The 24,184-nt window shown below is 50.4% G+C and overlaps 1 protein-coding gene across 11 annotated transcripts in view; it reads right to left on the bottom strand.

Moving 5' to 3' along the window:
* The window catches only part of ATG7 (autophagy related 7), a 283,351-nt gene that overhangs the window by 3,410 nt on the left and 255,757 nt on the right, over positions 1–24,184 (bottom strand). The gene's annotated exons all lie outside the window — the stretch shown is intronic.

The raw sequence follows: 24,184 nt of genomic DNA, 5'->3' as shown, positions 1-24,184 counted from the left end.
CACCACCTGCATGTCCACCTCGGGGGACCGTCCCTGACCCAGCCAGCCTCCACTCATCCTGGCTTCTGCAGCACTCACCCCCACCCCAAGCCAGCTTGTTCTCCTTGTGGTCCACCTGCCCTCTGGAAGGCAAGCTCCCTGAGGGCAGGGATTCTGGCATGGGCACGTGCTGCCTTGGGAGGCTGCACCCTGGGCACCTGCTCCATGTTCCCTCTAACTGTAGTCCACCTGCCCACACTCCCAACTCACACTAGAGAGCTGGCTCAAGAGCAAGCCCTCCCCACCAGCCAGAGTGGAGGTGGCCTGGAGCAAGACAGTGGAGACAGCCAGATCCTGCCACAGTCCCTCAATGCGTGTCCTCCGAGTCTGAGCCTCGCAGTGAACCTGGGGAGCAGGAGGCCCCAACGTGGCTGTGAGGAGAACTGAGGGACCCAGCAAGAGCCACCCTGGCCGACACCCCCATGGGCCCAGGCCCATTCATTCCCTGCAGTCCTTGGCGTCAACCCCCAGGGAGAGAGCCCAAGGCCAGCACAGCAGGTCCCAGGGCCCCTGGCACCCAGGGCTCCCTGGAGGGCCAGTCCCTGAACCTACGCCTTCAGACTTTCAAAATTCCTAGAATTGGTTGCAAAAGGCCACCTCAGTGCTAGCAGAGCTGAGAGAAGGAACAGCATGTTTACATGAGGCTGGCCCGGGGAGATGGGAGGCCTGGCCAAGGTAAATATCAACACCAGCTTGGCTTTCAAAGTCAAGGACGTCGAAAATAAATAGAAGGAAATTTCCTCTCTCCTGAGGACCCAGCTCCCAGGCTGAGGGGAGGCAGCCTTCTCACTGCCCCTGTCTCCCGAGGCCAAACTATCTGAGCTCTCGGGAGGGGATTGCCAAGCGAGGTCTAGATGCCAGCCCAGCCAGGCTGTGGATGGGCCGGTCTGGGGTCCAGTGACCAGGTGTCCCTATCTCTGGGTCAGGTCCCCACCGAGCTCATCCTCAGTGCGGCTGGAAACTCCCCCAGGGTGGGACTGAGCAGTGCAGGGCAGGGGAGCTGTGTTTCTAACAAAGGTTGCATTTAGGAGCTCCTGGATCTGATCTCTGGGTTCTGGTGGTCTGAGTGGAAGAAACTGAGCCCCTGGAGGGTTTGCCAGCACAATCCATCCATTCTTTCAGTCTCCCATTCAACGAACACACATTCATGTAGCCAGCTCTGTGCCACACGCTGTGTAGACCTGCTGCGAATACTCCCTCTTTCACTCCTCACATCTACCTGTGAGGTGAAGATGGAAACAAGCCCAGAGAGGTAAGGCAATTGGCCTGAGATCACACAGCAAGCAAGCTTCAGTGCTGGGAACCAGGGGTGTGTGGAAAAGGGCGGGGCGGGCTGCCTGGAGGAAGGGGCCGAGGTGGGAGGTGATGGGGCAAGATGGAGAATGAAAAGGGTGAGCATTGTGGGCCGTGTCCTCCGGGTCCTCCTGCCCAGTCTCCTTGGAGGGCTGCCAGCCTGGGCAGGGCAGGGTCAGTACCAAACAGCAGTGCCCTCTGCAAATGGGTGGTTGGGGTTCTGTTCATAAGAGGACTCATGCCTGGGCCAGGGCTGGGCTTTATAGGAAAGTAGAAACTTTCAGGGAAGTGTTACCCATTTTATCATCCATTTTACTGGGTTTTTAGCTATGGGGAAGAGGCATAGGTGCTCAGCCACACTGGGACTGGGTGGCCTGGGACTGGCCCTGGAAGGTGCCTGGCTGACCCCTTGCTCCTGGACAGATTGAGCCACTCGAGGGGATGCGCCTGCTGGCAGTGCCTGAGCTGTGCAGGGGATCCTGCGAGACACCCAGAAGGCTTATTGTGCGGGGATTATCATTTTGTAAAATGCATTTTACAAAACCACTCAGGGATTTTCCAGAGCGAATCTCTGGGGCAGGGACGGGCTCTCCACTGGCCTTGTCCCATTGGCTGGGCTCAGAGGGCAGCAGCCATCTTCATTTGAAACCTCAAGAAATAACCAGAACAGGGACTCCTGGGGATAGGGGCAGGGACTGGAGTGGGACTGGGGGCTGGGATCTGCAGGCTCTACTGTGTCCTCACCGCAGCTGTGTCCTTGGCAGTGCAACTGGTGTGGAGAAGGGGCACAGTGAATGTCCTCTTAGTGAAGATCATAGTAAACTGGCACATTTTAAAAAATATCAATACTCAGTGCCAACAAGGGTATGGCAAAACACTGCCACAAGAGAAGTATAAATTGGTACCATATTTTTAAAAAGATTTGGCAATATGTAATACAAACCTTTAAAAACGTTCAACCCTAAGGAAAAATGATCTCTTTGTAGGTAATATCAAAGCACACCTGGAAACCCCAATAAAATAAGTGCTAAGATATCCTTAGAATACAAATGAAAAAGTATTTAGTAAGAGCAAGATATAAAATTGACAACAACCAATTATAACCCACCACATGCAGTGCAAACAATGTTTAGTTCAAAACAGAATGAAAGAGGCCGGGCGTGGTGGCTCACGCCTGTAATCCCAGCACTTTGGGAGGCTAAGGCGGGTGGATCACTTGAGGTCAGGAGTTCGAGACCAGCCTGGCCAACATGGTGAAACCCCGGCTCTACTAAAAATACAAAAATTAGCCAAGCGTGGTGGTGGGCACCTGTAATCCCAGCTACTTGGGAGGCTGAGGCAGGAGAATGGCTTGAACTCAGGAGGTAGAAGTTGTAGTGAGCTGAGATCGCACCACTATACTCCAGCCTGGGCGACAGGGTGAGACTCTGCCTCGAGAAAAAAAAAGAAAAGAAAAGAACCCATTATATTGGCTGGGCACAGCGGCTCGTGCCTGTAATCCCAGCACTTTGGGAGGCTGAAGCGAGTGGACTGCTTGAGGCCAGGAGTTTGAGACCAGCCTGGACAATAGAGCAAGACCCTCTCTCTATAAAAATAAAAACTTTAAAAAAATTATAAAAGCAGTGAAAAAGCTAAACACATGGGAACAAACCTAACATCAGATGTACAGAATCCATATGAAGCCTCTAAAACAGCTGCGACAGTCCTAGAAGAATCTCTCCTGGAAAGACGTAAACTGGAGTAGATAGAGCCACACCCCTTGTTTCTGCACAGGACGATTCAACATCCATAAAGATGTCAGCTTTCGCAAAGTGAACACATTAACAAAGTCTCAATTTTCAAAGTTAACAAATGTTTTCTGGAGCCGGGCGAGCTGGTTCTAGGCTATGTGGAAAAACAGGAAGCAGAGACAGCCAGGAAACCCTCCGAACAGAAGAGCGGTGAGAAGCCCCCACCATGGGCCGAGGGAGACGCCATGAAACCCCCGAGGAGGAGAGGGTGCGTCAGCACGGAACACTCAGACGGCCCGCAGGACACGACGAGTACAGAAACGAGAAGACCATGTCCAAGAACATGTGGATATCAAGGATTTTAATGATAATGGCCTGAGGAGTGCCATCTCGGCTCATTACGAAAAGATAGACTTTTTAAATAAATGATATGAAGAGAAGTAGAGAGTCACTTGGAAAAAGATAAAATTGATTCCATGCCTTATCCCGCATGTTAGAATCAACTCCAAATGGGATAAAGATCCAAACGTTAGAGAAAATGAAACCATAAGAATACTAGATACAAACACGGGGAAGCTCATTATAGCCTGGGAGTAGGGAAGGCCTATGATCCCAAATCCATAAGCAATAAAAAAATGGATACACTGGACTCTGCAAAAACACATGCATGCAATATGCACAGGAAAACAGTCAAAAAGGCAAACTGAGAGAAAACATAACAACATACCATAAAGGGCTCATCTCGGTAATAGTCAAAGAGCTCTTAGAAATCAAGAAGAGAGGCCAGGCATGCCTATAATCCCAGCACTTTGGGAGGCTGAGGCGGGAGGATCACTTGAGCCCAGGAGTTCAAGACCAGCCTGGGCAACATAAGGAGACCCTTTCTCTACAATAATTTTTTAAAAATGAGCCAGGCATAGTGGCATGTGTCTGTAGTCCCAGCACCTCAGGAGATAGGAGGATGGTGTGAGCTTGGGAGGTAGAGGCCGCAGTGAGTTGTGATTGCACCACTGCACTCCAGCCTGGGCAACAGAGAGTGAGACCCTGTCTCAAAGAAATAAATAAAATTCAAGAAGAGAAAGACCAATAGACCAAATTTTTGAAAAGTGGCCAAAGACACAGCCAGTTCTCAGAAAAAATAAGCAAATGGCCCTTAAACAGAAAAAAAAGATGCACAGCCCTACTCATAATAAAGGAAATGCAAAGGTTTCTTAAGACACAAAAAGTACTAACCAGAAAAAAAAATGGGTTTGCATTTCACAAGATTTAAAATTTCTGATCTTGGAAGGATACCACTGAGAAAATGAAAAGGCAAGTTGCAGACTAGGAGAAAATATCTCTATATTAAAAGAACTTGTATTTAGAAAATAAAGAGAACTCTTACAACTTAATAATAAAGAGACAAAAACTTGATTTTTGGGGAAAAGATTGGAAGAGAAACTTCACCAAAGAGGAAATATAATGGCAAATAAGAAAAGACATGCGGTTTGCAGTCCTCAGGGAAATGCAAATCAAAACCATAAAGAGACAGCGCACCCCACCTCCTCGGAGAGCTGAAGCTAAAGGCCAGCGATGCCCGATGTCTGTGAGGATGTGGGGCAGGAAGGGCCCACACACTGCTCCTAGTGGGGATGGAAACTGGCAAAACCACTTTGGAGAAAGGTCTAGTGACTGTTTTAAGTGTGCGCTCACCATGTGATCCAGCCATTCCACTCCTGTTTACTCCAAAGAAACGAAAACACATGTCCACAGAAAAACTTGAGCCAGAATGTCCACAGCAGTCTTACTCAGAATAGGTACAAACTAGAAACCACACAAATGATCATCAACGGGAAAGCAGAGAAATTGTGGTGTATCCGTACAGTGGATACTCCTAAGCCATTAAACTACTGATGCGTGCGACAACACATATGAATCTCAGTGTCTTTATCCTGGGTCAAGGAAGCCCAACTGGAAGGGGTGGGGAATGGGGTCGAAGGGTACGAGGGGTACGAGGTGGCAGTTACGTAGTATGAATAGTCTGGAGGTCTGATATACAGCACAGGACTACTGTTAATCATGCTGGACTGTATACTGGAAATTTGCTAAGAGTAGATTTTAGGTGCTCTCACCACATGCTATGGGAGTTCACAGATGTGTTAATTTCCTTGACTGTAGTAACCATTTCACTATGTGATATAAAGATATCTTATACACTTTGAATATATACAGTTTTTAAGAAAACAACCCTAACACAGAAGACATCATACTTCATATTTCATTTATATGAAATCCTAGAAGGGCAAAAACCCATCTGTGGTGACAGGAAGTAGATAATTTGTCACAACTCAACAAACTGGACACTTAAAGTGGGTGTATTTCATTGTATGTAAATCACACAATACAGCTGATTGAAAAAAAAAAAGCTGCACTGAGATAACGCTGGCAAGAATCTCACTGCTTCACAATATGTTCTGTTTGTGAGCCTGTGGGGGAACCACTCTCATACCTCCCTGGTGACACACAGAGCAGTCCAACCCCTGCAGAGGACAATCTGGCAACAGCCACGATTCCTGCGGCTTGACTTTTGACCCGGCCATCTCACTTCTAGGAGTCCGTCCTGAAGACACACCACCACTATACGAAAGGACATTATCCCCCGCTGCATGATCTCTTACAGGAAAAGACTGGGAACAGCCCAAGAGGCCCTCAGCGGGGAACCCGCTGACTAAACCATTTGGATGCACATCCACACCTGGACTACTGTGGCCCTGAAACACAGTGAGTTCAATCAGCTGATACGGGGGCTCAGTTCCGGGATTTCTTTAGTGAAAGAAAAGAAGAAAGAAATTCAGAGTATCTGTAGCATACCACCTTTGTTTAAGAAAAAAAGGTTTTTAATTTTGCAAATATAAACACAGGAACGATAAAAGGAGAAATTAATTTAAATGCCTCCCTATAGAGGGCAGGTGGGGATGAGGGCGAGACTGCTCTGAGCATGCCTTTTAATTTTGAATCATATATGTTATATATTTTAAAGACTAAAAAAGGAAACCAAAAATACAAGCAACAACAAAATAAGTAAACTGTAATCAAAATTTAAAATTTTTGTGCTTCCAAGGACACTATTAAGAAAGAGAAAAGATAGCCACAGAATGAGAGAAAATAATTGCACATCATGTATCTGATAAGAGACTTGTATCTAGAATATATAAAGACAGGAGTTTGAGACCAGCCTGGGCAACATAGTGAGACCCCATCTTTAAGAAATTAAAGAAAAAATATAAAGGCCATTTACAACGCAATAATAAAAAGAAAACACAATTTAAAAATGTGGCAAAAGTCCAAGCGTGGTGGCTCATGCCTGTAATTTCAGCACTTTGGGAGGCCAAGGTGGGAAGGTCACTTGAGCCCAGGAGTTCAAGACCAGCCTGGAAAACATAGGGAAATCCTGTCTCTACCAAAAAAATTTAAAAACTAGTTGGGTGTGGTGGTGCACATCTATAGTCCCAGCTACTCTGGAGGCTGAGGCGGGAGGATCCCTTGAGCCCAGGAGGTCAAGGCTACAGTGAGCCATGACCATGCCACTTACACTCCAGCAAGACCCTGTTTCAAAAACAAAACAAAACAAAAAAAGGGGCAAAGATGTTGGATAGACATTTCTCCAGAAAAAGACACAAATTGCTAAGAAGCACATGAAATGATACTCAAACATAATTAGTCATCAGGAAAATGTGAATCAAAACCATAAGCTACCACTTCACACCCACTAGGATGGCTGCAGTGAAAAAGCCAGATCATAGTAAGTGTTGACAAGGATGTGGACAAACTAGAACCTTCATACGTTGCTGCTGGAAATGTGAAATGGTTCAGCCACCTCATAAAAAACAGCTGGCAGTTCACCCCAAAAATTAAACACAGTTACCATATGGTACAATTCCAGTCCTAGGTAACTGCCCAAGAGAAACGACAACGTGTCCACATAAAAACTTGTACACAAACACAGTAGTATTCATAGGAAAGTATTCATAAAAGTTAAACGTGGAATTCATAATAGGAAACGAGTGGAAACAATCCAGTTTCCACCAACTGATGAATAAATGAAACGTGGTCTGTCCACACAGGGGAATGTCACTCAAACCCCTGCCTCCACTCTCTTCCCGGCAGCCCTGAGGACAATGGTGTCACATGTTTGCCCCCATTTTACAAAGTAGGGGACTGAAGCACAAAGAAAACAGCAGAACTTGTCAAGGAGACCAAGCTAGCAAGGGCGAAGGAAGAGGCCTTTTCCACTTTCTCTCACTACTTCCTGTTAAACATAATTCCCTCTAAAGACGATTAAGGACAGTCTCTGATTCTGCCCTCTGGGCCCCAGACACTCTTCCATTCACTGCCTGTCACGCAAATGCACAATAGGTGCCCAAGAGCAACAGCACACACCCACCAGCACCATGAATAAACCTGGGCAGCCGAAAGGACAGGCCAGCTCCTGACCTGGCTCCCAAGTCCCCACCTTGGTATGACCCAGTTCGGAAGGCAGAGCCCATGGCTTGGACAGTTAGGGAGAGGATGGCATCAGCCTGTGCTGCTCTCCGCTGGCAAGGGTGGGCTCAGCCCCTCTGGTCAGCCTGACCTGAGCACCTCAGCGCTCCCCACTGGCCGCTGCCCTGCAATGGAAGAGGGCAGGGACGGGCTGCCACTCTGCATTAGGGGAAGAGGGACCTTTCAATTGGGCCCATCACAAGGAATGAGGGAGAAGGCTCAGCCTGGACCACACACACCCAAAGGGCCTTGAGGTTTAACTCTCTCCAAAGGAGACAGACGAGTTTGAAAGGAGCCCTCATCATCCAATTTCAAACTTGGGTCCCATTTCTGGACCACACTGCCTGAAGCATGCCATGAACTAAGGTTCTTCTTTTATAAACACTGTAATTACCTTGGGAATGGCACAATTATATTTCTGTGTGTCCGTTAAAAGCGTTCATTTGTTAAATGTAAACATTTAAAATAAGGCTGGGCGCAGTGGCTCACGCCTGTAATCCCAACATTTTGGGAAGCCAAGTCAGGCGGATCACCTGAGGTCAGGAGTTCGAGACCAGCTTGGCCAACATGGCAAAACCCCCTCTCTACTAAAAATACAAAACTTAGCTGGGCATGGTGGCATGTGCTTGTAATCCCAGCTACTCGGGAGGCTGAGGCAGGAAAATTGCTTGAACCCGGGAGGAAGAGGTTGCAGTGAGCCGAGATCACGCCACTGCACTCCAGCCTGGGGGACAGAGCAGGACTCCATCTTGTTGAGACAGGGCCTCACTCTGTCACCCAGGCTGGAGTGTGGTGCCATCATAGCTCACTGCAGCCTTGACCTCCCAGACTCAAGCAATCCTCCTACCTCAGCCTCCTTAGTAGTTGGGACTACAGGCATATGCCACCACACCCAGCTAATTTTTTTATATTTTGTGGAGATGGGGTCTCCCTATGTTGCCCAGGCTGGTCTTAAACTCCTAGGCTTAAGCAATCCTCTGGCTTGGCCTCCCAAAATGCCTCCGGGAAACAATGGGGGTGCTAACCCCCACTTCTTCTGCAAGAGGCTGCTAGTTTGCTAGCCCTTACTGAGCACTGCCAGGGGGTGGCTACAGGGACTAGAGGAGAAAAAGGAAAGGGGACATCCAGAAGATGATTCCAAGGAAGAACCGCCAGGGGGGCTGACAACAGAGAGACACACGCCCAGGAGAGCTAGGCCTGGCAGGGCTGCTCGGGACACGGAGCCCAAGCACAGCCCCGAGGCCCAGAGAGGGGACAGGGCTGGCGGGGCTCCCAAGGCCAGAAGGCTGTGGGCTAGGGCTTGGTCCGTGAAGTCCTAGGTCAGGTTTATGGACAAGAAGAGACAGGGAGGTGGCCTGGCAGGGGCAGGAAAGAGCCGAGAGGAAGGAGCGGCTGCAGGCCGTGGAGACTCCCCAGCCGGGAGCCGAGGATGGGAGGCAGGGCTCGCTCCAGGGTCACTGCGCAGGCTCTCGATGCCCACAAGAGAAGGATCTGTTGTCCCCACAGGTATCCGTCACCCTGGTTCTTCTGGGGTGTCCATAAGCCTCTGGCACTGTTCCACCCACAGGGCATCAGACTGAGTTTCTCAAAAAAACAATCCCATCGTCTTTCCCAAGTTTTACAGCCTTCAAAATCTTCCCCTTGCATAGAGGGAGAGTGAAGTCCAAACTCTTCAGGGCCCTAGGCCCCCAGCCCTGGCCCTGCGCACCCCTCCAAGCTCCCCACCCCGGCACCCTCTCTCTGGCCCACCAGATTCCAGCGGCCGCCGCCTCCTGGCTCTCCCCTTGCTCAGCCTTTTCACAGGCTTCTTTGGCTTAGAAAGCTCCTCTCAGCAGCCCCTCCCGCACAGCTGGCTCCGCTGGGTCTGCAGCGACTTCCCCGCTGGCCTACCTTATTCTCAGCCCTCTTGGTTCCTCCTGCGACCCCACCATAATTTGCTGTCACCTTGTAGTCTGTGCATCTGTCTGACTTCCCCAGGGGACTGCGTGCTGCGTGAGGGTAGGGCCTGGTCTGTCTGGTCACCACTGTGTCCCCAGCCCCGGCTCAGAGCCTGGCCTAGTAGAGAGGCTTTGCAGGAACAATGATTCAGAACCATCTGTTCTGGATATGATTCCACAGGGCAGAAAAGAAAGGGGGATTTTTGGTGTGACCATAATACCTGAGACACACACAGTCAAGGGTGGGCCCCTCGGCCCAGCTGGCTTCTGAGGACTCCAGCACCTCAGGCCCTTGGACTCCAGGGCCCAGAAGGACGGGGGTGGGCGGGGGCAAGCACTGTGGGCATCCCCAGGCGGGAGCAGCTGGGGCAGCAGGCCAGCTTTCTGAGGGAAGTCTGGGTCCCAGGCCACTGACGCCCTCATTCCCCTTCCTGGCCTCACTGTGGGTTGGCTCTGGGCCAGAGGCCACAGGGACGCACAGCGGTGGGTACTTCTTGCTTCTGGACTCTAAGAGGCCCCAGGCAGGATCGGGGCTGGTCAGAAAAAGGGTGCTCTGCAAGGCAGTAGCTGTGGGGCTCTGCAGATGGGGGGCCTCACGGGTTAACTATTTCCCTTGCTGGACCCAGGTCTGCTTTTGCAGCCATACCTGGGCCCTGGAGAGGGCCACAGGGAAGTGCTGCCGGGTGAAGGCCCAGGGTCTGACTTCCTGGCTCCCAGATTCCTGCCCGGAGCCCCATCACAGCATGGGGACCTGGGGCAACTCAGAATTAGCCCTGCCTACTCTCACAATGAATCCAGAAGCAAAAGCTCCCAGATCCCTTCACCCCTGGGCCAAGGATGGCCGGCGTGACTGCTTCAGACTGCTGGTGCAGGCAGATGAGCAGCCTGAAGGAGTGAACCAAGAGGGAAGGGAGCGGGCAGACTGCACAAAGCAGGGAAGGCCAGAGCAGATGGTGAGGCCAGCCTGGGGCTGATGGTTCATGCCCTGTAGGGACTTGGGTGCCCTTGATGTCTGCTGCCAGCAGCCCCAGCCCTTGCCCTTGCCCACCCTCCATCCCCAGCCTGTCGCCATCCTTCAGCAGAGATGAAACGGGTCTTCCCCCTCCCGTCCCCAGAGGTCTGCGGTTCAAGCAATTCTCGTGCCTCAGCCTCCTGAGTAGCCGGGATAACAGGCGTGCGCCACCACGCCTAGCTAATTTTTTGGTATTTTTAGTAGAGATGGGGTTTCACCATGTTGGCCAGGCTGGTCTCCAACTCCTGACCTCAGGTGATCCGCCCACCTCAGTCTCCCAAAGCACTGGGAATGCAGGCATGAGCCACCGCGGCTAGCCTTGTGCTCCTCCTGACACACCACCCCGGTGCCTCCCTTTGGAAAGACACCCGCCTGCCTTCCCACTCTTGTACTCTAAGCACTCACTGCCTCCTCGAGCCTGGGCACCAGACTTGGCAGAGGAATTAAGACGAAACCCCTCTTCTCAGGGAACCATTGCCCCAAACTCAGCTCTCCAGACACAGGCAGCTGAGGGCTGAGGCAGGGGGGAAGATGGGAGCAAGAAGGCAACAGAACTGTGGGGGCTACTTCTAGAGTCTTCTGAGGGAGGAGTTCTCCCAGCCTTTCCAACCCCAGCCCCCTGCTGCCAGTCGAGAGAGCACGTGCACTGCCCCATGACACCCACTGCTCCGGGGTTCCAGGAACAAGGTTAAGGTTCTACTACAAAGACAGTCATGGCCAAGGCAGCTGGTAAGATGTAAAGCGTGACTTACACAAGGAACATCAGGCAGCCAGGGATGAGGAGATTAAAAGGAGAAAACGACAGGCTTCATGTTGGCAGGGTGGGGCTGCTCCCGCACCGTGGGGTCGGTTGGAGGACGCCGCCATCTAACTGTGGCCTGTGCAGCTGATTAAAGGCACATCCAGGGAGGGGGCAGCAGACCAGGCCTGTGCACACGTGTGGGCTGGCATGCCACCTCCAGAGGCATTCCATCCCCCATATCTTCCCCACTCCCCCTACAAAGATGCTCAGGGCTGCAACTGACAAGGAGCGAGGAGTCTGAAGGAACAGTCTCATGCCTCAGAACCTAGACCCAGAGGAAGGTCAGCACCTCCGAGCAACAGTTGAGGCACAGATTATGCTCAGCCGTTCCAAATGTCACCTTCTTCACTCCCAAGAACAGAGCCCAGGCTGGAAACACAGAGACCTGACGCCCGGGAGGGGGTGCCCGGGAGGATGCCCAGGGGACTGTCATCTTAAAGGAGGAGCAAGAGGGAAGCAGAGGGTGGTTGAGAGCAGCTACTAGGCTGGGAAAGAGGAAATATGGAAGACCAGATGAGAAAAAAGGGTCAATGTAGCAGTGGGGATACCGGTGTCTCCAGGGACCTAGGTGAGAGGTACACGGGCCACAGGAAGGGCCATGGCCCATGGCAAGGTACACCTGCCAGTGTCTTGTTTTTCCCTCCCAGGAAGTGCTAAGAAGCAAATATGAAACCTGCCAAGAGGAAATGCTGACATCTTAGCCTTGCAATCCTTAGTGAGGTTTCCGGCAGAAGACTCTGGAATTCCCAGCCCACAGCGACAGGCTGCTCTAGGTCTCCCCCTCTTATTAGTCTGGAAAATGGACCTCAGGGTCCCACTATATTTAGCACCCTCCCTCTGGGGATGTCGCTAAGTAAGCACCAATATCTACACGATCTCTCCTGGAGTGTTTACTGCCTAAGTGCAAGGGCTTGTCCAAGCACTGGTTAGCAGACTGGCTTTGGGGCTCTCAGCTCCTGATTTACCAAGTGACATTCAGAGGAGGGAGGTTTCAAGAGCAGTGGCTCCCGCCGCTGACGCGAATGGCTAACAACAGGATGTGCTGTTCAGTGCTTCAGCCTCTCCACTGCATCCCTGGCCCTGTGGGAGGAGGGCACGGGCCCCAGGCTTGTTTGCCTTCTTCCAGGCTTCAAAACATATTTTTAAAATTAGATGGTAAGAATACAGGGTGATTTTTGTGGCACCCACATGCTTTCTTTCAAGATATGATTTATATGTTTGGCCCACATTTTAAATGAAATGGTTATTGAGATAAATGGCCATGCTGAAGGTTGTGAAATGGTTTCTGTTATGTAGTTCTTATTTCCAGTTCCTTAGAAAAGTTTTTGAAAAGTTTCCCTTTAAAAAGGCAGACACTTCTACATGTTTGTTCTCTACCTCAAAGGGCTTTTGGGGTCAACATCAGAGAGAGGGAGAAGAGGAGGAGGAAAACTGGAGAGCTCAGAGTTCCAGGGTGAGGTGGGGAGGACGCAGGATATAAACACACCAACTTCACTTGGTGAGAAGGGACATCTTGCACCTTCAAATAATGCAAATGCAGGTGACATGGCTTCTCAGGAGAGGGGCATGATCCAATCCTAGGGAGGCATGTGCTGGCAAGGTGACATCCTCTGCCACTGGGCCGGACCATCGGAGACCAAGTAACAAGGCAGACACTGACCCACTGACTCTATAAAGCTTCAGGCAGCAGACAGTCTGGTACTGAGATGAGGATAACCAGGAATACAGAGGTAGAAACAGACCCACAAACACGGGCAGGTGACTTTCAACAAAGGTGGCACAGTAATTTGACGAGAAAGGACAATCTTTTCAACAAACATTGCTGGAACAATTAGATAACCACATAGAGAAAAATGAACCTTCACCCTTAACTCATACCCTACATGAAAATTAACTTGAAATCAATCACAAACATATATGTAAAAGCTAAAGCCGGCCGGGCACGATGGCTCACGCCTGTAATCCCAGCACTTTGGGAGGCTGAGGCGGGTGGATCACGAGGTCAGGAGATCAAGACCATCCTGGCTAACATGGTGAAACCCTGTCTTTACTAAAAATACAAAAAAATTAGCCAGGTGTGGTGGCGGGCACCTGTAGTCCCAGCTACTTGGGAGGCTGAGGCAGGAGAATGGCGTGAACCTGGGAGGTGGAGCTTGCAGTGAGCCAAGATTGCACCACTGCACTCCAGCCTGGGCGACAGACCAAGACTCCACCCCTCCCCCCACCCCCCCAAAAAAAGCTAAAACTGTAAATTTTTTAGGAAAAAAAAAGAAAAATCAGTAAGACTTTGGACATAGGCAAAGATTTCTTAGGACACTAAAAGCAGGAACTGTAAGAGAAAAATAATTATTAACTGAACTTCAGAATTCAAAACTTTTTCTCTCTTAAAGACAACATCAAGAAAATGAAAAGGCAAGCCAAAGACATTGGGAAAATATATGCAATACCAATAACTGACCAAAAAACTCATGTCTAGAAAATATAAGACTTTTTTTTTTTTGAGATGGGGTGTCACTGTGTTGCCCTAGCTGGAGGACAGTGGTGCGATCACTGCTCACTGCAGCCTTCACCTCTTGGTCTCAAGGGATCCTCCCACCTCAGCCTCCTGAGTAGCTGGGACCACAGGTGCGCACCACCATGCCCAGTGAATTTATTTTTATTTTTTATTTTTTGTAGAGACAGGGTCTTGCCATGTTGCTCAGGGTGGAAGAACTCTTAGAGTTCAATAAGATATAACAACCCGATGGAAACATGGGCAAAAGATTTGAAAGAAGGGTCACATAAGAAGATCTACAGGTGGCAAATAAATACATGAAAAGATGTTCCCCATCAGAGATGTGGGAAAGATGTTGTCATCAGAGAACTACAATAAAAGCCACAATGAGATGCCACTTGCATATCTACTCAAATGGCCAGAATGAAAAGGACTACCAGCTTCCAAGTGCTGACAAGCACATGGCACAACCAGAACTCTCAAACTCTGCTGGTGGGAACAGCAAAAACGGCACAGTGAATTTGAAAAATAAGTTTCTTAAAAGTTAAACATATACTTCCACCATAGGACCCAGCAGTTCTAGTCCTAGATAATCTCCCAAGAGAAGTAAAAACACACTCACTCATCAGCTTCATTTGTAACAGCTCCAAACTAGAAACAACCAAGAACAGCTCACCAGGTGAGTGAGTAAACAATTCTGGTACACTCACACAGCGAGACGCTACTCAGCGACAGAAAGGCACCAAGTGCTGACACATGCAATGATGCAGGTGAACCTCCAGGCGGCTGTGCAGGGCAGGACAGGCCAGACAGACCTGCTCGATGTCGCCGAACTGTGCTGGTTCCACAAGCGGGTACGTTTCTCGAAGCTCAGAAATGTGCACTTTTACATATATTTGATTGTATGCGCATCAATAGATTTGATTTTTTAAATTCATAAGAGAAAATGAATATAGCTTAAGACGGAGGGAGTTTCACAATATAAAAACATATTTATAATAATTACCAAAAATGTCATAAGAGAAATACCGTGTCTTTTTCAGAACAACCAAAGGTGGAAAGTGGGCGACCCCCCGCCAGCAGGCCCACTTCCCCTAAAGCACCAACGCGGTCTCCCACTCATTTAGTTAGAGGTCTTATTTCCCAACCATTTTAAGGAGAACAGAATCCTTCCAGCCCAACCTTCCCTGGCCTCCCCGGCTCAGTGCCATGCCTTCTCTTACCCTGATCTGATTCTGCTATAGCCATTAATCACTATCAGGTGGAGTTAAGAACTCCGTCTCTGAAGCCAGACTTCCAGGATTGGGTCCTGCTCTGCCACTGACTAGCTATGTCACCTCAGGCTGTTTATTTAATCTCTCTGTGCCTCTGTGTTCTCATCTGAGAAATGAGGACAAAAATGCTGTCTCCCTCGTAGAGCTGTTGTGACCATGAAATGAGTTAGTGGGCACAAAGCGCTCAGAACTGCGCCTGATGCAGGGTACACACCATCTGTGTTGTTACTTGCTTACAATGATGGAGAACACAACTTTACAACCTGAAAAAAAAAATCTCAGTTGATATCATTAACATTTTGTGGTAAGTTCTTGGAAGCTGTGGGTAATCGACCTTGTATTACAGCCAAATTAAAGCTTTTCACATTGAAAATAGCAAGAAGCTCAGATCCCTTCTCCACGCTGTCTTCCAGGACGACGTCTTAGGTAGGTGTCCATTCCTTCCTTCAGTCACTCATTCTCAAGAATTACTAAGGGCTTTTTCTTTTTTTTCTTTTCTTTTTTTTTTTTTTTTTTTGAGACAAGAGTCTCACTCTGTTGCCCAGTATGTGTGCAGTGGCACAATCATAGCTCACTGCGGCCTCGACCTTCCCAGGCTCAGGTGATCCTCCCATCTTAGCCTCCTGGGTAGCTGCAACCACAGACCTGCACCACCACATCTGGCTTTTTTTTTTTTTTTTTTTTTTAGAGATGGAGTTTCATCACACTGACCAGGGTGGTCTCGAACTCCTGGGCTTCAGCAACCTGCCTGCCTCGGCCTCCCAAAGTGCTGGGATTACAGGTGTGAGCCCCTGAAGCTGGCACTAAGGGCCTATTCTGTGTCATATTCAAATATGAGTCTCTTTCCTCTCTACCATACCATGGCATTTTTACAGTTAAGGAACTCAGAGCTCACAAGGCAGGTGACTGTCAGGGCCACACAGCTAGCAAATGGCAGAGCTGAGATCCACACATAGGTCTGTCTCATCCCATGTCCTGGGTTCTCATTTCCACTGCAGCTTCTGGCAATTAGGTCTGGCAAAAGGGTGTTTTGCCAAGAGAGCTATCCCTTGAAGGTCCATGGTGTGATAGAGTCTGTGCTGGCCTCAGAAAGGCCTTCCTGAACCAGCTGACAGGTCAGCGTTGAGAGGGCAGTGCCACCCAGCCTGCCACGAGGCCCTCAGTTATTCCCAGTCCCCACAAAACCCCCATGCTCTCTCTGACCACTTGCCTCTAGAAATGCCACCAACCTTCCGTCAGGTTCCCTGTGGCCCTCAGGAACATCTGTCAGCCCTGGGGTCCACATATCTCCTAGCCAGCTGGACAATAGGGGTCATCTGGAATCCCACACTGGGACCTATGCCCTCTTCCCTCCACCCTTCCCTGACCTCTTCTACATTCAGGGCCAGATCTTGGCCAGGTACCACTTTGACTCTGTGGCATTGGGTATAAAGGAAACAGCACTGGACTTGGGGCAAGACGCTCCCAATTTTGGATCCGGGCTCTACCAGCCACCAGCTCTCTGTGGGCTAGCTCGTTTCTCGGGACTCAGTTTCACCGCAGGAAAATACATCTCTCCATTTTACCACCAACCATACAGAGGTTATCAAGGATACATAAAACAACTGGAAAGCACAGACCCAGAACCTGGCACCGAGCAGGGCCTCAGGAAATGTTAAGCCTGAGTTTTAATCTGAGGCCACAGGGCAGATGATGAAGTGTGGAGTGAGAGCCCTCTCGGGATTGACTGAGGAGTTCGTGTTGCATGTGTAGTTTGTTTTATAATCACTCTCATTGTGACCCCTGGATCTTTGAGAGAAAATGGGAACTGAGACTAAGAAATCAGGAAGGAAAATGGGGCTCTATGAAGGAAGTCTCCATCCATTCAGCCAGCATTCTTTGAACACCTACAGTACCCCATGTGCTATGATATGTTTGGCTCTCGCTGATCAGCCATGACTGGGACAGGTGCGTCCGTCCCTGCCCTGGGAGGTCCCTGCCTAGTGGAGGTGACAAGAGACTAACACAAAACCAGATCCACCCAAGGAAAGAGCTACAAAATATAGAAAAAAACATGGGGTGAGAGGTGGAATGGTGGAGGAACAGTTCTTTTAGAAAGGGACTTGGGGGTAAGGCCTCTCAGTGGAGCCAACACTTGAAGCTGAGCTCTGAAAGATGGGAAGGAAGGAAGGAGCCAGCCCGTCCAGGAGTGGAGGGAGGGCAGCTCTCTACGGAGAAAACAGCAGGTGCAAAGATCCCAGGGGCTCCAGGGGGCTGACAGCAGAGCACGTGGCTGGGTGGGTGAGGCCCTGTGCAGAGGGATGGAGGTCTGCCATCAGAGGGTCCGCGGAGAGGGGCCTGGGTTTATTCTAAACTGCAGAACTCGGGCAGGAAGCGACAAGATCATGGAGTACCAGGAGACATGGAGGGAAGTGTACGGGTTCAGATTATATTTTAGAGGTAGAATCAACAGGCTGATCGTAAATAAGCTCATAATCCTAAAATTCCAGAGCTGGACATGATCTTGCACAACATTAAGTTCACCCTACACAGCTGCTGAAGGGAAGATGGAGGCTCAGAGAGGGGTGTGGCCTAAGCAAGGTCACCAGCTGAGCTGGACCCAGAATCCTAGGTGACCAGACCAGGGTGGTCCTTCGCTGCTCGGCCCCGGTCGGAGCCGCAGGGTCGGGGCAGCAGGTTCGTTCCGCGCCTATGGGTGCAGTGGCAAGAGGGTCCGCTCTCGGGACTCCCCGCCGGAGTGCGCTCACACAAACATTTACTCTGAAAACAGTTGGGTGGCGACCTCCGTGGAACACAAACATCCTCCCTAGGTGTGTGGTGGCGTTTTGCATGGGAAACAGAAGTTTTGGCTTCTTCCCCAGCCTGGAAGGCACAAACTTAACCCAAAATCCAGGCTCTGTCCCAGGACAAAACAAAAGCAGTTAGGAAGGAGCTGGTCCTGCTGTGGGAACAGGGCGCTGGCCAGGTGGGGCCGGTAGCCCCAGGCTGTCTTCCTGTCCTGGCAGCCACATTCCCTGAGCCCACACTGATAGCAAGGTTAAGTGGACCAAAGGTTAAGTGGACCAACCTCAGCGCTGATGAGGGGCTGTATTCGGTAACTGCAGTTCTTAAAGATGTTTCTTTGGCTACCTAGTTCACCCCTAATGAGCCTCTCAATGTACTGAAAACCTCTCGGTTCTCCTCCAATCCCACTCCCCTGGCCCGGGGGCAGTCCTTTCTAATTCCTCCCACCCACAGACCAGCCCTGAGAAAACAGCCTGGCTGGGCTGGGAGGGTGGTCTCCTTGCCCCAACTAGCCAGTTATGAGGCCCCTTTCCTTTAGAACCCATGGAGATGGAGGCCCCAGCAGTTGGGGGGCACCTGGGCCCACAGCTGCACTGGATGGCCTGATGGCTGGTTTGGCAGGCAACGCTGTGTCATCCCACATGGAATCATCTTTTCTCTGCTAAGGAGCATAAGCTTTGGGGCTCCTGTTTTAGGGGATCTGCAGACACTCTTTAAAAAGGACTGATATGCTTCACCATTCAAGCAAGGGTGCGAAGCTGGCAGGTCCAGGGGAGTTCTGAAATGCCCCGAGGGCTCTTGGGAAGGCGGGAATTGAGAACAGCTCTCCTAAGAGTGAGAACACAAGGTTCTCCCCCCAGCGCACGCCCCTGCTTCTTTACCAAGGAGCCTGGTTGAAAAGAGAGAGGGCCGAGCCCTCCTCAGAGGGACCCTGTGTGCCTCATCTGTCAATCATCAGTCAAGTCCACTGCTGAAGAGCTGAGTCCTCCTGTAGGGCTTGTAGCTGTCCCCTTGGTTCACTGGCCTGAGAGTCCCCAGGCAGGGCTCCTGTCCCACTGTCACCACCTCCCCCTAATCCATCAAAGAGAGCCTGCTCTGAGACCTGCCTGGCCCCTGTGCTTGCCATACAAACCTGCTCAGGGAGGGCCGACGCAGAAGACTTTGAGAATCACAAAAGCCAGGGTTCCTCCACAGGGACTTGGGCACCATGCTGGGTGCCACTGGGAGACAGAGATGAGTAACACGAGATGGCCTTTCCCTCTGAGAGCCTTCAGTCCAGCCAGGCAGATAAAGGACACCTCAGATGACACCAGGCAGGGTGTCTGATGAAGGGGTGCGAAGACTGGCCTGAGCTAGAGGGGGCAGAGGGCTGGGCACTCAGCTAAGGCTCAGCAGGGCATGGCCTGGGTCCAGGCCCCGAAGGATGAAATATTCCAGCAGAAATGTCAGCCTCAAGGGAGGCCCCCAAGCAACACATCTTAGGAAGAATTCGCTGGGCCTTTACAGATTTCCTGAGGAGGTGACCCGCAAGGGCAGGGATAGGACCATACAGCTGGGGCCATTAAGGGAGCAAAGACCTTGGGGTGAGAATGTGCAAGATGAGCACTGAATTGCAGCTGGAGTGGAGGCTTCTGCCAGGAAGTCACAAAGGGAAAGGCAGAGGGGCCTCCGCAGCAGGGCTGCGCCTATGTGGGCCTGAAGCGCATTGGGCTGAGCCTGGGGAAGAAGAGCTGAGCTGAGCTACTCCTCCCTAGGGTAGAAGAGATGCTGTGCAGTCCCAAAGTGGCCAGGTGCCTCGAGGCAGACAGTGACTCCCCCCAGGTGGTCAAGAGGCCTACCAGGCTGCGCTGGGAGGGAGCAGCGTCCTACTGTGGGTTGAAGACATCTGCTTTTGACACCACTAGGGCCATTTGGGGCCCAACTCCATGTCCTGCTAACAGACGGCGTGTGGCAGCTCCCCTTAGCACAGCGACTATGAAACCGCAGTGTGCAGTCCCTGCCTGGCGGCACGTAGCCACCCGGCATGAAGGACGCACATTCAGGAAGAACCCTGATGCGTTCCAGACCGCCTTGGCTCTGGGGAGCTGTCCTCTCCTCCATGAGCATGTCTAACCCACAGGGCAACACAGGACCTGCCTGTGAGCAGAAGATGTGAGGACAGATGCTGAGGGCCTCTGTTCCAAGACCAACAGCATTCTGAGGCGACGCCCATCATGCCCTTCTTTACCTTGGCAAGCTGGTGTCCCTACCTAAATATAGATGCCTTTGCAGAACGGGCATCTGCCTGCTGCCGCAGAATCGACTCAGTCCAGCTTGCGGCAGAAGGGCACAGTGCTAAGACTCTGGGAGCTTTTCACTCCTAGACCTAGGGTGCTGCTGGAATCTCCAGTTCCTTTCTCATTCAGATTGAACATCCTCATCTGTGTGTGCAGGTGACAAGCCCTGGGCAAAGGGGCATGGCTGTGCCAACTGGATAGGCTGGCAGCTTTCCCCTGGGGGGGGAGGAGGAGGCTTTCTGCTGGCTAGTACTTTTCCAACTCTGACAGTGGTACGGCTCACAAGTGCTGAAATTCTGGACTTTTCCTTTGTGGCTGCACATTTCTGATGGTGGGAAACCTGGGCCTCAAAATGCACTCCAAGTTTTTTTAATCAGCCATCACTTGAAAGTGCTTAAATTTTTAAGAGCAAAATAGGAAAGCATGGTTCATTCTCTTAATAAGTATTTTTAAAGCCCATTTTATAAACAATTCAGAGTTTTCTGCTTCTAGTTTCTTTTGTTTTACTCTTTTCTGTTTCTCTGCTGATAAATATGAGGTGCTAAGTTCAGAAGGCTACATTTTGGCTAACAGAAAAGAAATAACAACTGTGGCTTCAAAAAATAACATCTTTAAAGAATCAGCTCCATGTGTTCCCTTGCATCTGTTCTACCTTCTCAGGAAGCAGTTTTTAATGAGTTTTTCGTCATTTCAGAGAAGATTTCAGAGAAGAGTTTCTGCTTTCAAGTATTTGTGTAATGGCTTTTTTTTTTTTTTTTTTTTTTTAACAGAATGGGGATTTTTCTCTGTGGTCCCAAACTACCTGGAGAAGACAAATCAAAGTTCATGTTGTGAACAACATGAACAGAAGAATAACAGCAAGCAAGCTAACGTATGGGCCTGCTCTTTAAAATTACACTTAAAAATCACTTTATCTTTCTTAAGAAATTATTGCAAGCTGGACTGGAAAAAAAATCACCCCAGAGGAGGTTTACAATATAAATAACCACTAAGAGATCATTTTCTTTGTTTTCGTTGGCATGGGTCTTGCTGAGTTTAAATGAACACTAACGGTGATGATGAAAGGGAGCTGGAGAGGAGGGCTGGGGGTCAGCAGCTCAGCATGGCCACCCTGAGAAAGTGCCCAGCCAAAGGGGCCTCCCAATCCCCGGGCACTATTCAGACCCGGGGTGAAGAGCACTGCCCACTGAACCCTCCACTCTCTGCTCTGCGCACCAGCGCACCTCTGGGCTGCTCTGTCTCTGACCTTTCCTCCAGTCATTCCCGCTCAGGCTGGGGCTTGCTTCTCCTCGCCACCCTGTCTGTGACACCTTACTAGCTAGCATCCTGGGGCACGGTGTTCATGTGAGGCAGTGCTGCTTCTGGGGGCTGGGGTGGTGCAAAGATAACAAGACTCAGGTCCTCCTCCAAAGCACTTTTAACTCTCAACAAAATAATTCATTTTTACCAACTGCTGATTGCATTTCAGGCACCATACTAACCACATCTCATGCAGTATCTAGACCCATCCTTGCCACAAGGGGAGATGGTGTTATTGTTAACCTCATTTCTTGGGAGAGAAGCTGGTGTTCTTTGTTTCGTTTTTTACGACGGGGTCTCACTCTGTCACCCAGACTGGAGTGCAGTGGCACAGTCATGACTCACTGTAGCCTCGGCCTTGGGGACTCAAGCAGTGTTCCTGCCTCAGCCTCCTGAGTAGCTGAAACCACAGGTGCGCACCACCACACCTGGCTAATTTTTGAATTTTATGAACAGACAGGACCTTGCCATGTTGCCCAGGCTGGTCTCTAACTCCTGGGCTCAAGCAATCCTCCTACCTTGGCCTCCCAAAGCGCTGGGATTACAGGCATGAGGCACTGCACCCAGCCTGAGAAGCCTGTGTTCCTCACCACTGATTCCATCTCCCTCTCTGTGCCTCCACCTCCTCTTTCCAGACTCAGCTCTGTCCTCCTCCGTTTCCTCCTCTGTTTCGGGCCATAGCACACAACACTTCCGGTTTATCCCTTGCAGATGATGCGTGCCGGCTCCTTGAGATCAGCGAGTATGCATTAGTTTTGTGTCTGCAGCATCTCATGTAGTGCATTGCATCAATAAATGCTCAACAAATCAGAAATCATACTCAATACACGCTTGTTGAATGAGCAAGTCTTCTTCTTTTGAATCTTAGGAACCTTGGGGGCAAGAACCCCAGCCCTGCAGCACCCATAGTCCCTTACAGGGTGGTGGGCAGGGCGGAGGGGAGAGGAGGAAGAGGAGGAGGAGGAATAAAATCCAATATTTTAGTTTCTAAGTCAAAACAACTAATCATTTTCTAAGAGAAGATTCTGGGAGAAATTTGATAAAATGATGCCAACAAAGTGTTTAGCGCAGTGCTTGGCACACAGTAAGCACTCAATAAATGTTAGCTGCTCTTAGACTTTTTTTTTTTTTTTTTTCTGAGACAGGGTCTCACTCTTGTCACTCAGGCTGAAGTGCAGTGGTAGGATCTGGGCTCACTGCAGCCTCAACCTCCTGGGCTCAGGTGATCCTCCCACCTCAGCCTCCCAAGTAGCTGGGACTACGGACATGTGCCATCATGCCTGGCTAATTTTTTGCAAAGACAGGGTTTTGCCATGTTGCCCAGGCTGGTCTCAAACTCCTGGGCTCAGGCAATCCAACTCCCTCGGCATCCCAAAGTGCTGGATTATAGGCATGAGCCACTGTACCCGGCCTAGACCGTTTTTATGGTATGCTGTCAGGGTAGAGTTTAGTGCAAACCAATATGCAGACTTGCAGACCATGTGATTGCCCCTTGGGCTTAAGGAAATCTACAGACAGGTGAGCACCCTAATGCCAGCCAGTAATGGACTGGCACACAGGGGGTGGTGGGACCTCAGGAAGGTGCTTTGCCTTGCCAGGTGGGTTGCACCCCAGTGCATTCATAAACAGGCTCAGACCTAAGTGCCAAGCATTAAGTGACCTGTTCCTCTGTGCCCCCCCACCTCTCAGGCTAATGCACAGTGCTCCCTGCCCCACACTCACATTCATACTCTTCCTTGACTTCCTCTGGACTCTGCCTTGGCTGGGAACCCTGCATAGCCCCCCTTCTTCTAGACTGCCAGACCTGGGGCAGAACAACGGGGTTTTAGTCTTGACTCTGTACCTACTGCTGACAGCACCAGGCAGGAGAAGAACTTCTCTGTGCCTCAGCCCTTCCCTGCCAACCAGCCAGAGAGGCAAGAAGCCCGCTCTGCCGACTCCATAGTCCTGTGGTGAGCAGACACTTAGCCAGGACCACGGTGAGTGAGGAAGGCAGTCTTCATTTTATTATTATTATTTTCTGAGATAGAGTATCACTCTGTCACCCAGGCTGGAGTGCAGTGGCATGACCTCGGCTCACTGCAACCTCTGCCTCCCAGGTGCAAGCAACACCGTTGCCTCAGCCTCCCAAGTAGCTGCGATTACAGGTGTGCACCATCACGCCTGGCTAATTTTTGTATTTTTAGTAGAGACAAGGTTTCACCATGTTGACCAGGCTGGTCTCGAACTCCTGACCTCAAGTGATCTGCCTGACTCAGCCTCCCAAAGTGCTGGGATTACAGGTTCAGTCTTCATTTTAAAGGTAGAACGTGGAAATTATTATTTGTTATTAAGAAGGATTGAAGAGAGAAAGATACTGGCTCAATGGGGGTCACTGCTGGGGGGGGGGTCAGGAGGGCAACAGCGGTTGGTCTCAGAGGAGGGGATTCATTTCACCATCAAGTCTGGAATGGGTGCCGACTGGAAAGAATTGGGGTTTTTCTTGCATTTATCTTTGCATTTCTTGCATTTCTTTAAAGCAAATCATCATTTCCCAATTCAGCATCCAAGTTTCTCAAAACTGATGAAAGACAGTCTGGAAGCTACACTCCTGTACCCAAGCTCAGGTCATTCTGGTTGTTTAAATGCAGAAGGTGGCGATGCAGAGTGCTTCTCGGAGTACGGCCAGGCAGCCTGCTAACAGCACAGGGACTGCATGCGCACCGCACACACACTGCTTTCCT

This window comes from Pan troglodytes, chromosome 2, assembly GCF_028858775.2.
Source record: "Pan troglodytes isolate AG18354 chromosome 2, NHGRI_mPanTro3-v2.0_pri, whole genome shotgun sequence".
NCBI lineage: Eukaryota > Metazoa > Chordata > Mammalia > Primates > Hominidae > Pan > Pan troglodytes.
Note: the sequence above shows the minus strand (reverse complement) of the source record. Positions and strands in the feature narration are given on the sequence as shown.